The sequence below is a fragment of the Hemitrygon akajei genome, chromosome 12, assembly GCF_048418815.1.
Source record: "Hemitrygon akajei chromosome 12, sHemAka1.3, whole genome shotgun sequence".
Taxonomy (NCBI): domain Eukaryota; kingdom Metazoa; phylum Chordata; class Chondrichthyes; order Myliobatiformes; family Dasyatidae; genus Hemitrygon; species Hemitrygon akajei.
The window spans coordinates 89847559-89863140 of record NC_133135.1 but is presented as its reverse complement, the minus strand read 5'-3'; the positions used below and the strand labels follow the sequence as shown (position 1 = coordinate 89863140).

The window sequence follows — 15582 nt, the reverse complement described above, 5'->3', positions numbered from 1 at the left end:
AAAAAGAGTTTTCAAAAGGTATTCAGTAAAAAGTTAGAACAGCACCACTTTCAGAGATAAAATCATACTCTTTGTGTTTACTAATTTATAATTTCCCAAAAATATTATTTACTTAAACAATGATAAGTGCAAAACCTTCAAGTCTAATTTAAAATCTTCTTGGGATAGTTTCAGATAGCCTACTAAGTTTTGAATTCTGTATTAGAATTTCAGCATATTTAGGAGTCCAGACTATTTTGTTAATTAAACATATTCACAATGGGTAGCATGTATTGTCAAAAATGAGTCAATATACAATTGTCATGAATGTTCTTCACTGATGTCCAATCTCCACTGGACTCGTGCATCAGTCTCAGCAGTCTCCTACAGATCCAAGATATCAGTAGTCCTGTAATTTTCTTCACCTTGAACAATACCAAATGTAATCATCTATGACAACCATGCATCCAGCCACTGAGGCTTTCAACTTGAACTAAAACTTTCCTTTCAATTACTTATTAAAGACCATTTGGCCAAGATTCTGATACTTGTACTTTTTTTTTCGAGTTACTGAAGCTCAAAGATTCTTAGAATATATTTATTTTGTTAAAAATGCATTAAAATTATTGATGCAATATTTGAGTCCTAGAACTCACATTTTCAGCATGATTTTCCCTGTGGAGAACTATTTAACTTCCAATAATTATTTTGTTTTTGGAAAGGCATTGGATTGGAAAATAACACACAAATTATAGGCCACAAATACTGTGAAGAAATATAGCTGCCTGAGTCAAATGCACCACACAGACTGAACTCAAGTTACCTGTTTCAAACACAGGAGAACAAAATGCAACTATAATCCACTCCTGCAAACATAAATGTTTGCATCATTCTGGATGGCAAAAAAAAGTTACTTTACAATGGAAATTAAGTTCAACTTAAACAAAGATCGATTGCCATAGTGGTAATTACCACTGGATCAGTAATCGAGAGAGCCAGTTATACACTAGGGACATGACATTGAATTCCACCATGGCAGATGGTGAATTTGAATTCAATAAAAATATCTGATGAACATGAAACTATGTCGTAAAACCCATGTCCTTTAGAGGAGGAATCCTGCCGTCCTTACCTGACCCACAGTAATGTGGTTGACTCTTAAATGCTCTCTGAAATCGCCTAGCAAGTCATTCAGTTATATCCAACCACAAAAAAGAAAATAATAAGGAATGAACCCAGATGGACAACCCAGCATTAACCTAGGCACTGGAAACAACAACAGCAAAACCAGCCCGTCAACTCTGCAAGAGTCCTCCTTACTAGCATCTGGGGACTTGTGCCAAAGCTGGGAGGGCAGTCTCACAGACTAGTCAAGCAACAGCCTGACATAGTTGTACTGACAGAATCAGACCTTACAGTTAACATTCCGGACTCCACCATCACCATTTCTGGGTATGTACTGTCTCACCGGCAGGACAGACCTAACAGAGGTGGTGGCACAGTGCTATACAATAGAGAGGGAGCTGCCCTAACAACTCTCAACATCAACTTTGGACCCCATGAAGTCTCGTGGCACCAGGTTAAACATGGGCAAGAAAACCTTCTGCTGATTACCAAGTACTGTCCTTCCTCAGCTGATGAATCAGTACTTCTCCATGTTGAGCAGCACTTGGAGGAGGCATTGAGGGTGGCAAGGGCACAGAATATACTTTAATATCCATCACCAAGAGTGGCTTGGTAGTACCACCACAGACGGAGCTGCTGGTCAGGTCCTACTGGACATAGCTACTAGACTGGGACTACAGCAGATGGTAAGGGAACCAACAAGAGAAAAAACACACCACCTCATTCTCAACAACCTGCCTGCCATGCAAGCATCTGTCCATGACAGCATTGGTAGAAGTGACCACCACACAGTATTTATGGAGACTATATCCCGTTTCCACATTGAATAGACCCACGACCGCACTGTGTGGCAGTACCACCGTGCTAAATGGGATAGAGACTTTGAACAGATCCAGCAACCCAAGACTGGGCATCTATGAGATGATGTGGGCCATCAGCAGCAGCAGAATTGTACTCAACTACAATCTATAACCTCATGGCCCAGCATATACCCCACTCTAACATTACCACCAGGCCAGGGGATCAACCCTGGTTCAATAAAGAGTGCAGGAAAGGATGCCGAGAACTATACCAGGCATAGCTCAATATGGGGTGTCACCCTGGTGAAGCCACAATACCAGGACTACTTGCTTGCCAAACACGATAGGCAGCAAGTAATAGAGCTAAGTGTTCCCACAACCAACAGATCAAGCTCTGCAGTCCTGCCACATTCAGCTGTGAATGGTGGTGGACAATCAAACAACTCACTGGAGGAAGAGGCTCCACAAATATCCTCATCTCAATGATAGAGCCCAGCGCACCTGTGCAAAAGATAAAGCTGAAGCATTTGCAACAATCTTCAGTCAGAAGTGTCAAGTAGATGATCCAGCTCGACCTCCTCCTTTAGACCCCAGCATCCCAAATGTCAGCATGCAGCCTGTCCGATTCACTCCATGTGATATTAAAAAATGGCTGAAAACACTGGATACTGCAAAGGCTATGGGCCCAGACAAAATCCCAGCAATAGTCCTGAATACTTGTGCTCCAGAACTTGCCACGCCACTAGCCAAGCTGTTCCAGTACAGCCTCAACACCAGCATCTACCTGGCAATGTGGAAAATTGCCCAGGTATGACTCTGTACACAAGAAACAGGACAAGTCCAACCCAACCAATTACAGCCCTATCAGCCTACTTTCAATCATCAACAAAGTAACAGAAGGGGGCATCAACAGTGCTCTCATGCAGCACCTACTTGGCAATAATCTGCTTCTGCATGCCCAGTTTGGGTTCCATCAATACACAAAAATACAACTGCAGATGCTCTCCCGGTGCAGCCTCCTCTACATCGGTGGGACCCGATGTAGATCGGGGGACCGCTTCGTCGAGCACCTCCACTCCATCCGTCACAATAGACAGGACCTCCCGGTTGCCACCCACTTCAACTCTGCCTCTCATTCCCATCTAGATATGTCCATACATGGCCTCCTCTACTGCCATGATGAGGAGCAACACCTCATCTACCATCTGGGGGTAGCCTCCAACCTGGTGGTATGAACATTGAATTCTCCAATTTCCAGTAATTCCCTTCCCCTCCCCCTGTCCTAGGTCCTTCTCTGCCTCTCTCCCCTTTCAACTTTCTGCTCCTTTATCTCTACAGTTCTTTCATGCTTATCCCCTCCCCCCTTATCCTTCCTCTGATTGGTTCTCCAACTGGCACCTCTAGCCCTTCCCCCTCCCCTATCTCTATTACTGGGCTTCGGCCCTCTCTTCCCCCCCATTCCTGATGAAGGGTCTCGACCCGAAACGTTGGCTACTCTTTTCTCACGGATGCTGCCTGACCTGCTGAGTTCTTCCAGCAGCGTGTACTTATTCTGGGTACCATCAATGCTGCTCAGCTCCTGACTTCATCACTTCCTCGGTCCAAACATGGACCAAAGAGCTAAATACCAGAGGTGAGGCAAGAGTGATAACTTCAACATCAAGGCAGCATTTGACCGAGTATGGCATCAAGGTGCCCTAGCTAAAATGGAATCAATTGCAATTAGGTCGAAAACCTTGGAATCATACCTGACACAAAGGAAATTGTTGTGGTGGTTGGAGGTCAATCATCTCATCCTCAAGACATCACTGCAGGAGTTACTCAGGGAAGTGTCCGAGGACCAACCATCTTCAGCTTCTTCATCGATGACCTTCCTTCCATCATAAGGTTAGAAGTGGAGATGTTTGCAGATGACTGCACAATGTTCTGTAACATTCATGACTCCTCAGATAGTGAAGCAGTTCATACTCAAATGCAGCAGGACCTGGACAATATCCAGGCTTGGGCTGACACATGGCAAGTAACATTCGAGCAACAAAAGTGTCAGGCCATGACCATCTCCTACAAGAGAGGCTCGAACCATCGTCCCTTGACATTCAGTGGGACCACTATCACTGAATCCCCTACTACCAATGTCCTGGGGGGTTACCATTGACAGGAAACTGAACTGTGGCTACCAGAGTGGGTCAAAAGCTAGGAATCCTGCAGTATGTAACTCACCTCCTGACTCTCTAAAGCTTGTCCATCATGTAACAAGGCTAAGGTGAGGAGTGTAATGGAATACTCGCCATGCACCTAAATGAGTGCAGCTCTATCAATACTCAAGAAGCTTGACACCATCCAGTACAAGGCAGCCCACTTGACTGGTACCCCTTCCACAAGCATCCAATCCCTCTACCATCAAAAAACAGTTGCAGCAGTGTGTATGTACTATCTACAAGATGCACTGCAAAAACACACCAAAGTTCTTAAGGCAGCACCTTCCAGACCCACAACCACTAGCATCTAGATGGACGAGAACAGCAGATACCTGGGAATACCATTTGGAAATTATCCTCCAAGTCACTCACCACCTGGACCTGGAAACGTATGAAATTCCCTCCCTAACAGCAGTGTGGGTGTACCTACATCTCAGGGACTGCAGTGGTTCAAAAAGGCAGCTCATCATCACCTTCTCAAGGGCAACTAGGGATGAGCAATAAATGCTGCTTCAGCTGGTGACACCCACAGCCCATAAATGAAAAAAAAAACTGGTTCGATAATTTGAACTTCACTCTATCCAAATAAAAATCTTAGATTTCTTTGAACTTAAACTTGTCCAATCTTGGATTTGGTTTGCTCACTGTCATGTCAAAAAACAATGCCTGCTCTAATTGTTAACACATTAATTTTTTTCCATTTAGAAACACTCAAAACCAAAATTTCTTAACCAGTCAGTGGAAGAACCTAAGAAGCTTAACACCACCAACAACCCCCCCACCCCCCCCCCATTAGGAAATTGGGAAGTTAAACCGATATAGTGGTTCCAGTGACGTCATCGTCAAGAATGGAAGCTTAAGTCACTAGCTCCTCCAGAAAAACACATATTAAGCCTTGTTAACTCATCAAATATAGTATTTTTCAAAAGTATTTTAACTGATAAGAGGGGCAAGAATGGGGAAAAAGAATGGAAATAAAAAAAGTGACACTGCAGAGCCTGCGGCCGAGAGGAGTGCAGCGAGCAGCTCTCCTACCCAACCGTGTGCTAGCGAGGCGGACGCTGGGCCTCGTTCAGGCAAAGCAGCGAATATGATCGACATTTTGAAAGAGATAAGGGAGTTCCAGAAAGATATAAAACAACAGCTACATGATATTAAATCAGAACTTGCCAACGTCAATCAAAAAATGGTGGTGGCAGACTCGAATTGAGAAGGTGGAAGACCGCGTTCAAAATGTGGAACAGATACTAAGTAAGACAATAAAAATATTAAATCAACAAGAAGGTAAACTGCTTGACCTGAAGGGTTGATCACGGCGGAAAAATATCAGAATATACAACGTTCCCGAAGGAGCGGAGGGTTTGTCTATCACGGAGTTTGTTGGAAAGTTGCTGCGGGACGCGCTGGAGCTTCCCTTGACTATGGAGCTGGAAATTGAGAGGGCGCATCTCGTGATCATCCCAAGGCCTACCCGAGATACAGCAGATAAGCCACGCTCAATAATAAATTCCTTCAATACAGTACCAAGGCGGAGATTCTATGAAGGGCCTGGGGTAAGAAGAGGGTGTTTTTAGATGATAAATTAATGTATTTCGACCAAGATTACCACCCCCCCCCCCCCCCACGGTCCTGCAGAAACGTAAAGAATACTCTGAAGTAAAGCAAATACTAAAGCAAGAAAGGATTAGATTTCAAACTCCATACCCTGCTAAACTTCGAGTGTTTTATCAAGATGGGATCCAACTGTATCAGACAGTGGAAGAGGCGACTACAGACATGAAGGCCAGATTGTGTGTGTGTGGGTGAGTAGACGGGGCCTACCTTCTCTTAGAGATTATTATTTTGCAGCACAGTTGAGAGCTGTGATATGTTGCTGCAACCCATCATATGATGCTCAAAACATTGAGGAGTGGGTACTTCCCATCCCCATACAAGCAATTTTGGCTGATAACAACCTGCAAAGGTACATAAATACTATTGATAACCCATGGGTGAAATTGACTCTTAAAATATGGAAAACTACTCTAAAAGAATATAATCTAGAGGGAGATACTGCAATTCTTAAATGGTGTGCATATGACTCGGATTTTACACCAAATAAATTGGATGCTAGATTTAAGGACTGGACAGCTAAAGGAATAACAGTTCTTTGCGACATAATGAAAGAAGGAACACTTCAGTTTCGAAATGCTTAAAGAGAAACACATTAGAAAAACAAGATTTTTATCAGTATTTACAGATGCATGTATTTACAGACGCTTTAAAATGTAACCAAGGCAAGTACATGCTTGATAGAGCTATTTAGAAAAGCATATAATTCAGATAATGGTAGTAGAATCATTTCAAGCATGTATAAGGGGTTGTCAAATCTTAAAACACATTCGACTTCATACATGAAAACAAAATGAAAAAAAGGAAGGAGGGATAATTATATCTGAGGAACAATGGACAATAATATGGAGGTATCAATGGAAGTGCACCAGTTCACAGAAATGGAGTTTGGATGGAAAAACTTGATAAGATATTTTATTACACCCTCTCAGAAATCCCATTATGATAGCAACCTCCCTGTTTGCTGGAGAAATAGTGGAAATCAAAATGCAAATTGTTATCATATTTTTTGGGACTGCCCTGTTATCAAAGACTATTGGAGGGGGGGTACACAATGCCCTACAAGACATCTTTAAATGTGAAATACCCTTAGAGAGTAAGACCATATATTTTGGATATATACCTCAAGAATGGTTGAAAAGAGATAAATACTTAATGAATATACTGTTGGTGGCTGGTAAAAAGACTCTTACTAGGAAATGGTTATCACAGGACAGCCCAACTTTAAATGCATGGATGGAAATTACAACGGACATTTACAAAATGGAGAAGATAACAGCATCTGTTAATCATAAGCTGGAACAATTTGATTCAAATTGGGAAAATGGTTTAACTACATAATGCCTCATAGGCCTGATTTTATTCTCACAAATCAATAATATATTGTAAAAAAAGATCACTCTCTACTTGTACATAGTTTTTTCCTTTTGTTTTTTCTCTCCACTCTTTTCTATAAGAATATACCTCAGATAAATACTATGCGGAGATTTATGACATATATGATATATATGTACAATGTCTGAAATACATCTTATTGAAATGTTTGTTTGATGATGAACTTCAATTTAAAAAAAACAAATTACAAAAAAAAAGATAACCGGTATAAATATGTGCCATTTAATTCCATGAATTTGCAAATCTGATTAAATAATCTCCATTTAAAACTCACTGTGCCAACAATTTGAAGAAAATTTCCAGGAATTTATTGTTTCTGCAAAAAAAATGAACACACTAAAAAAAACACTACAATGCATGCTAACAATCTTCGACATTCCTTCCTCTCTGCATCAGAGGTCACATGTGTATAAGCTTTTAGGAAATCGAACAGTCATCAAAGAAACAGAATATGGAATGTCCTGAAAGCAAATTATCAAGAAAGTTTAATTTTAAATTTAAAAAAAGGGTATCAATTGGATAAAGTGAACTCAAATATAACTTCCTCAACAAAACGTTCTGAAAGAAATTCAAATGTAGGCTAAAATATCATAGCACAAGTGCTGATGGGGCAACAGGAAAAGGTGGATAATTATGACTGGTGTTCATTTAAATAAGACTCAGGCAATGCTAACACAGGCAAAGGGTAGGCAAAGATGTACTCAAAGCTCTGTACGAAAAACCCCATGCAGTCTTGGGGATCTCAGCCTGTAATGTCCACTGTTTACTCTTTTCCATGGATGCTGCCGGGGGGGGGGGGGGGGGGGGGCGGTGTTGCTTTGGATTTCCAGCATCTGCAGATTTTCTCCTGTTTGTGCTGAAAACCATTTTTGGTCTTCCTATTTAAATTTTAAAGTATAATTTGAATAAGGCATAAAGAGCTTTAAATTTGGCAACAGATATGAAAATAGCAAGGATTAGGAATGACCAAGAAAGATCAAGATATACGGGTGGAAGTTGTAAAGTAAGCTTTTAAGGATAAAAATTTAAGAAACTTATAAACTTATAAATTTAAGAAACTTAAGAAAGATCTTAAAAGGTGGGAAGAAAGAGCCTTGAGGTGCAAATACAAAAAAAAACTTGACAGTGCAAGTATATATAGGTAGTCATAACATAAAACAACATTCTTTACTCTGATAAGGGTAATTAGGGCTTTAAAATAATCAATGCTATAGTAAACGCACAAACAATTGCTCAGGAACAATTAAGAACTGCAGAAAATTGCTCTTTAGAATGTAAATAAATGATAGAACCTGGAAGGGGAAATGAAGGATGAGGGATTGGGTTGGGGATCTGTGACAGAAGGAAGCATGGGAAGAATAACATGGGATTAACATCGACTGACCGCAGGTGATGACCTGTGCAAACTTACTAGGCCAAAGGGCCCATCTGTGTGACTGGATTGCAAGGCAGAGAAATTTCTTGACCCAAACAGTTGTAAATCTACTAAATACTCTACTCTAGAGAGCAGTGAATTCTAAATTGTTGACCTGAAGACCAAAATTGGAAGATTTTTGAATATTAAAAATATTAAGGTATATGGAGTTTGGATTAAAAAGAGTGAAGCTCAAGATCAATAATGTTCCAAAGCATGCTAACTTATTTATTTATATCCTTACAATGTTGTGCATGAGCAACAACAGAAGACACTATTATACTGATAGAATTTCCACTGAAGTAAGTTTAAGACTTAATATAGATGTAGAATATTATGGGTTGAAGTTATTGATGATAAACTGGTCAGTCAACAATAAGATGCTTTCAGTTCTTTCAAAACCCAATCAACTAAATTGATAACCACACAAATTTACTTCTTCTCAACAGACACTGTAAATGGCTCTCTCCCTGATGGTTCTTTCTTCTTTCAAAACAGCCCTCTAAGAATAACTCACTTTTGATCATATATTCCTTACAAAATTTTGCTCCAACTCAAAGAAACTATCTACTCCAATACTAGTGAGATTATCTTAAATCCACAAATGATACTCCAGTCCCTCATACACAAGTTATTTGCAGCCTTTAAAACAAAACACATTTCACTTTTAAAGATCTCTGATACTGTCCAGATCAAAGAACAGATTCCATTCCTTATTATTAATAATGGCTTCTTACTGCATTTCTTACAGATACACAAGGGCATCACTGAATAGAAGAGCCTTTCTTATCTAGGTACTGATCCTTGGCAACATCATCCACAGATGTGAAATAAGCTTTCACATGTATAGAGTGAACATTGAATATATCTGTGCTCCTCTTTCCCAAAGTCAGACTTTCAAGTTTAGGAAGAACAATCATCTTCTTGCCAAAATTTTGGAACAGTAAAGTCACTGTCTTTGGCTCTACCACAATCTCCTTTTGCTGCCATCTAATAGACTCTCTGCCTGCCACAATCTCCACATGTTTGGTATCCCAAGCAAAGGCTAAATTCTGCTAAATTCAATCTTTGTAACATCACCCACCTCAGCCTTCCTGGCAATAGGTATTTTCATCTATGTCTCTGTTATCTCCACATCCAAATATTTTTAATAATTATAAAAGCAAAATACTGGAAATTTCAAATAAAAAGAAAACATTGGAAACATTCATTACCTGAAATTCAATATTGAGTTCAGCAGGTTTATGCCTAATTGATAAATGAAATGCTGTTTTCAGATTACACTGAGTCTCATTAGAACAAGATAAGAAGCCAAGGACAAAAAGATCAAAGATGAGTAGAACAGAAAACAATTAATCGTGAGCCCCCCTCCCCATGTCACAATTGAGCTTCTGTAATGACGACCAACTGATTGGTAAGTATATAAAAGCCAAGCATTTGGAGGACACACCACAAATGATGGCTCCTTGTACGGTGACGAAATATTTGCAAATGGATTCCCAAGATCGAAGAATAACTCAACCCAACCATAAACCAAACTTGAGCTACACATTTTACAAGTTATTTCCAGTTTAGGGTCAAACTTAGAAGCAGGTGGCAAGACAATTTGTAGATATCAACCAATCAGCCTTCATTAGTCCAATACAAGGAGTCTGCATTTTGAGGAAATAATACTGTGCCCTAAACAGAAAGCAGCACATTAAAAATGTTAAGTGTTTTGAGCTCACTGGCAGTGGGAATGAAGAGGAGTGGGGGAGGTGCAGTATCTCCTGCAGATACATGACCATGTTCCATGGAAAGGGCAGCTATCACTGGTGAGAAAGAAATGAATAAGCATTCAAAGAATAATCCTTTGGGAATGCTCAAAACAAAATTAAGAAAAACAAGTTTCAGAGATGCCAAGAGATCATAGGGGCTAAAGGAGTGAAAAGTGAACTTTTAAATGATCCCCTAATCAGCTACAATTCTTCATTTGCTGTAAATAGCTTACCCCAACTCCACTGTTCATATCCTATCTATACCAGTCACCTGCATCTCAAAGACTTTAACTCCTCGTCTTTGAATGACTCAAATTTAATTTTGCCTTTTTAAATGTCTTCATGACCTCACCTCAATGTAACTCTAGTCTAACAATACTACAAAATCCATTGCCCAAACATGTTCCATTTGCTATAACTGGTTTCTTCACCCTCCTCCACCCCAATCCCTTAATGCATGTGAAAATGCCACTCTTAAAAAAAATTTCCTTTCTCAGCCATACTGTCGTTTAAGAGCCTTATTAAAGTTTACTCAGGTTTCCATAATCCTTGATCCTATTTCCTCTATTTTTGAAGCACGCTCTCAAAGGCACCACACAAAATACACAAGTTACATCGATAATTTTAAATGGGCAATTCAATATTTTGTTTAAATCTCTGCTTCTTGAAGAGAAAATGAATTACGAATCTCCAGTTTTAACAGCAAGCAAAATAGAGACATGCTTAATTTGATTAGTAAAGCCCAATCTTGTGTAAACAAGTCTAATTCACGAACTTACTAATATTGCATAAACAAACTAAATTGAAGCAAAGCCAAATATAATTTTATGCACTGCATAGAAGATAACATGATCTTCCTTTATATGTAAACATTTTCTCAGTTACTTGACTGCTACTCGAAACTCGTCGGTGAACAAAATAAATCTTACAGTATTTAACATAATTTCATCCATATAATTAATTCCCCTCTACAACTGAAACAAAACTTCCTTTTAGTAAATGAACAGAGGGTGACAGATTTTGTTAAACCACTTTATCTTCAGGAACAAAAAGTTACCGATCATGGAATTCCAAAGTTTTGAAGGAAGGAGAAACTTGCATATATTGCAAGATTCTGTAATGGTTCTCAAGGACCAGAAAATTGCAAATGTCAGTCCACTCATAAAGAAGAGACGAGGCAAAAAAAACAGGAACTTATAAACCAGTTCACTTGATTTCAATGGTTGGCAAGAGGTTAGTGTCCATTATTAAAGATGAGATTACAGGGTACTTGGAGGCATATGATAAAATAGGCAGAAGTTAGCATGGTTTTAAGGGCGAACCTTACCTGACAAATCAGTTGGAATTCTTTGAGGAAATAAAATGTAAAATGGACAAAGGAGAGTCAATGAATGTTCTTTCATACTCTACTTCTCATGTTATATGTTAATGATCCACAAACCAGAATTGATGGCTTTGTGGCCAAGTTTGCAAATGATACAAATATAGGTGGAAATACAATTAGTGATGAGGAAGCAGGAAGTCTGCAGAATGACTTGGACAGATTAGGAGAATGGGCAAAGAAATTTTAGATGGAATACAAAAAAAAGTATATGGTCATGTACCTTGGTAGAAGGAATAAAGATGTAGATTATTTTCTAAACAGGCTGAAAATTTAAAAAATCAGAGGCTCAAAGGAACTTGAGAGTCCTCATGCAGGATTCCTTAAAGGTTAACTTGCAGGTTGAGTCAGTGGAAGGAAGCCAATGCAATATTAGCATTAATTTCAAGAGGACTAAAATACAAAAGCAAGAGTGTAATATTGAATATTTATAAGGCATTAGGAAGACCATATTTGGATTACTGAGAACAGTTTTGGACCCATATCTAAGAAAGGATGTGCTGCCATTGGAAATGGTCTATAAGAGGCATACAAGAATGATCCCAAGAATGAAAAGGTTAACATGTGAGAAGTGTTTGATAGCTCTAGGCCTGTTCTCACTTGATTTCAGAAGAATGGGGGAGGGGAAAAGGGAGTGATCTCACTGAAACCCACAGAATACTGTAAGACCAAAATAGAGTGGATATGCAGAGGATGCTTCCGATAGTTGGAGAGTCAAGGACCACAGGTTCAAAATACAAGGATATTCCTTCAGAGTAGAGATGAGGAGGAATTTATTTTGCCAGAGGGTGGTGAATCTATGGAATTCATTACCACAGACTGCTGCAGAGTCCAAGCCATTGGGTACATTTAAAGCAGAGACTGGTAGGCTTTGGATTGGTAAGGGTGTCAAGGTATTTTCTGGGAATGCCCCGTTATTAAAGACTATTGGAGTGGGATACACAATTCCCTACAAGACATATTTAAATGTGAAATACCCTCAGAAAGTAAGACCATATATTTTGGGTATATACCTCAAGAATGGTTGAAAAGAGATAAATATTTAATGAATATACTGTTGGTGGCTGGTAAAAAGACTCTTACTAGGAAATGGTTATCACAGGAGAGCCCAACCTTAAATGCATGGATGGAAATTACAATGGACATTTACAAAATGGAGAAGATAACAGCATCTGTTAATCATAAGCTGGAACAATTTGATTCATACTGGGAAAAATGGTTTAACTACATTACACTTCACAGGCCTGATTTTATTCTCACAAATCAATTAATGTTGTAAAAAAAAAATCACTCCTACTTGTACATAGCTTTCTCCTTTCCCTTGTTCTTTCTTTCCTCTCTTTTCTATAAGTATATACCTCAGATGTGGAGATCTGTATGACTATATGATATATATGTACAATATCTGAAATACATCTTATGGAAATGTTTGTTTGATGATGAACTTCAATAAAAATAAATTACAAAAAAGGGTGTCATGGATTACAGGGAGAAGGCAGAAAAGGGATGTGAAGGAAAATAAATCAACCATGGTGAATGGCAGTGCAGACTAAATGAGACAAATAGCTTGATTCTGCTATGTCTTATGGTTTTCATATTTCCACAGATGTTGTCTGCCCTGTAAGTGCTTTCAGTATTTTCTATTTTTATTAGTATTTAAATTGCATTGCTCATGCTCTTGCTGTAATATCTAAAGGCATCTTGCAGCCAATCATTTTTATGTAATTGCTGTTATTTTCCAGAGAAATGTTGTAACTATTTTTCTTTCTGATAGGTCCCAAAAAAAAACAAATGAAGTTAGGTGACCAACTCAGGTGTTGCTGTGTTTAAGAGATAAAATGGCTCATACATCTTGTGAACTCCTGTTCTCAACATCATTTTTGATTTTTTTTTTTAAAAGTTCTTTTTGAAATAAGTAGATAGGACTTCAATTTAAAATTTAAAATGATCACTTTTGATAATTAAAAGTTCTCATTACTTTAATGGAATAATTAAGTGGTTGACCTGAAAGTGCAACAAAATATGCCATTTTCTATAACTCACTTCAGTTGAACTAAAAAAATGACAATTACATAAACTCGAATGCTGCACGTTTTTGCAGAAAGCATCCACAAATACCCTAAATTTCAGTGCTACTTGCACTCAACCTAAAGGGCAGAAAGGGTAAAGTATGTAACATGCAACTGCAGCCAAATGCAGGATTATATTGTTAAAGTCCTTCAATGCTTAAAAGCTTAAAGTAGTTGAACAGATTTTTAGACAGAATTTTGAGAAAATTGCACACCCAATCATCAATCCTCTCCCCCCCACGACGCTCAGAGCGTCTATTATTTTCATTAGAACTGGACTAACAGGCTTTTCTACGCAAAAGGCCTAACTGTCTATAGCTTAGACTGATGGACGGGTATAACAATGGAACTCAAAGTACAGCTGCATAAAGATATTAGCAGTAGCCTGCTGGCGACGGTCCTTGAGAGAGATTATACTTATTTTTCATCTGTTCATTGATGAAAGTACAATCTTGCTCGAGGACTGTCACCGTTGTTCCTGGTTTGAAATAATAAAAACAAAACATGTTAGAAATATGGAATTGATTTCACAAACACGATGTTTCTGCTTATTTTCTTGCCTTTCTCATACGGGCGTTTAGTCAATTTTTGAAATGGAAACTCACAATATCAAGTACCGGCTGCGACCAAAATCTAATATTTCAATTCCTACTGCAACCAACTTGATTAATGGAATCGAATACTTCATGAAAACATAGAAGTCCTAACAGTTGTATTTTCAGAAATGAAGCCAGAAATGTTACGTGGAAGCAACAGCAACAAAAACTAAATCACATTTACTTTGGCAGGCCTTAAGCGAAACAAGGGCCACACTGCAGCATAAAGGGGGTTGTTGACCAATGTGAAGATGTAGACACAAAACACATATAATGACAACTTCATCCACCGCCGTGCGACATCGAACTCCAATTAGGTCTCTTCCCCCATGGCGTTCCCCGTCCACCCCAATGGCATAAAATATGGTGTAAAGGGGAGAGAAAGTATTAATTTCCACAGACGGCAGAGACCAGGAGTAAATGAACAGGGACATGCTCAATGGCAAGTTCAACGTAGCTAAAGCAGGGCGGCTGGGGCAGATAGGCAGGCACCGAGCAGGCTGCAAGCTGTCATTCAGCCCTGCGGCTACCTTCGCTCGGTGCAGCAACAATCCCCCAGAGGGAGAGCCTGCCTCCGTTCGGTCAGCCGGGACGAGCAAAGCTTGCTCCGTCGCCAATCTCCGCTGACAACAGGCTCCGGCCCATGCCGGCTCAGCCGTTTACTGCAGAGCCACCACACACCAAGAAAGCCTGAGCCCGAAGGCCGGCAGGAAGCGGTCGGTGAAATCAGTTTTTCTGGAAAGGGGATTCTAAGCTACTGGGGGAGCGCGGACCGACCTGTATCGTGTCCGGATCGACGCTGCGCGGAGAAAGCCAGGCGCTGCCGCCGCTGACACTGACACCCTCTGAAACATCCCAACCCCGGTCACACAGCTCTTCTTGTCGCTGCCACCGGGAGGAATCAAGCAATCGCCGCGAGCATTATCTCGCGAAAAGGCGGTTCACTCGCCCGACAGGGACAAGGCGCGCACGACAAAATGACAACAGCCCGCACGCGCTTCCCCTCGCCCTCCCCGCCCTCCGCGTTCCGCGCGGGCACGCCCCGCGGCCGCGAACCATGCGCGTGTGGGAGGGTGAGCGCGGTGCCCGAGCAGATCACCGATTGAAAGCCGGCGTGCATGGCCACCTGCTCCTTTTCCCTGCATTGATACGGTAGTCCAAATACGTGCGGCTCCCGCCCAATTTTTTTCCCCAGATCGTGTCCACGAGGGTGATTCATACCACTGCAGTACTGCACCACTCCGCCGCTCGCAGCAA

At 40.2% G+C, this 15582-nt stretch overlaps 1 protein-coding gene across 5 annotated transcripts in view; it reads right to left on the bottom strand.

Annotated features, from left to right (window-relative positions):
* Positions 1–15334, bottom strand: part of ralgps2 (Ral GEF with PH domain and SH3 binding motif 2) — a 516901-nt gene extending 501567 nt beyond the window's left edge. For 3 of the 5 annotated variants that reach the window (XM_073063652.1, XM_073063657.1, XM_073063658.1), the window contains exon 1: positions 15103–15334. The gene's annotated coding sequence lies outside the window, so the exon portion shown is untranslated. Of the gene's footprint in view, positions 1–3652; positions 3902–14509; positions 14624–15102 lie in introns of those variants that run through there. The other 2 variants (XM_073063655.1, XM_073063654.1) reach the window with 2 other exon arrangements.
* Positions 15335–15582: the final 248 nt, after the last annotated feature.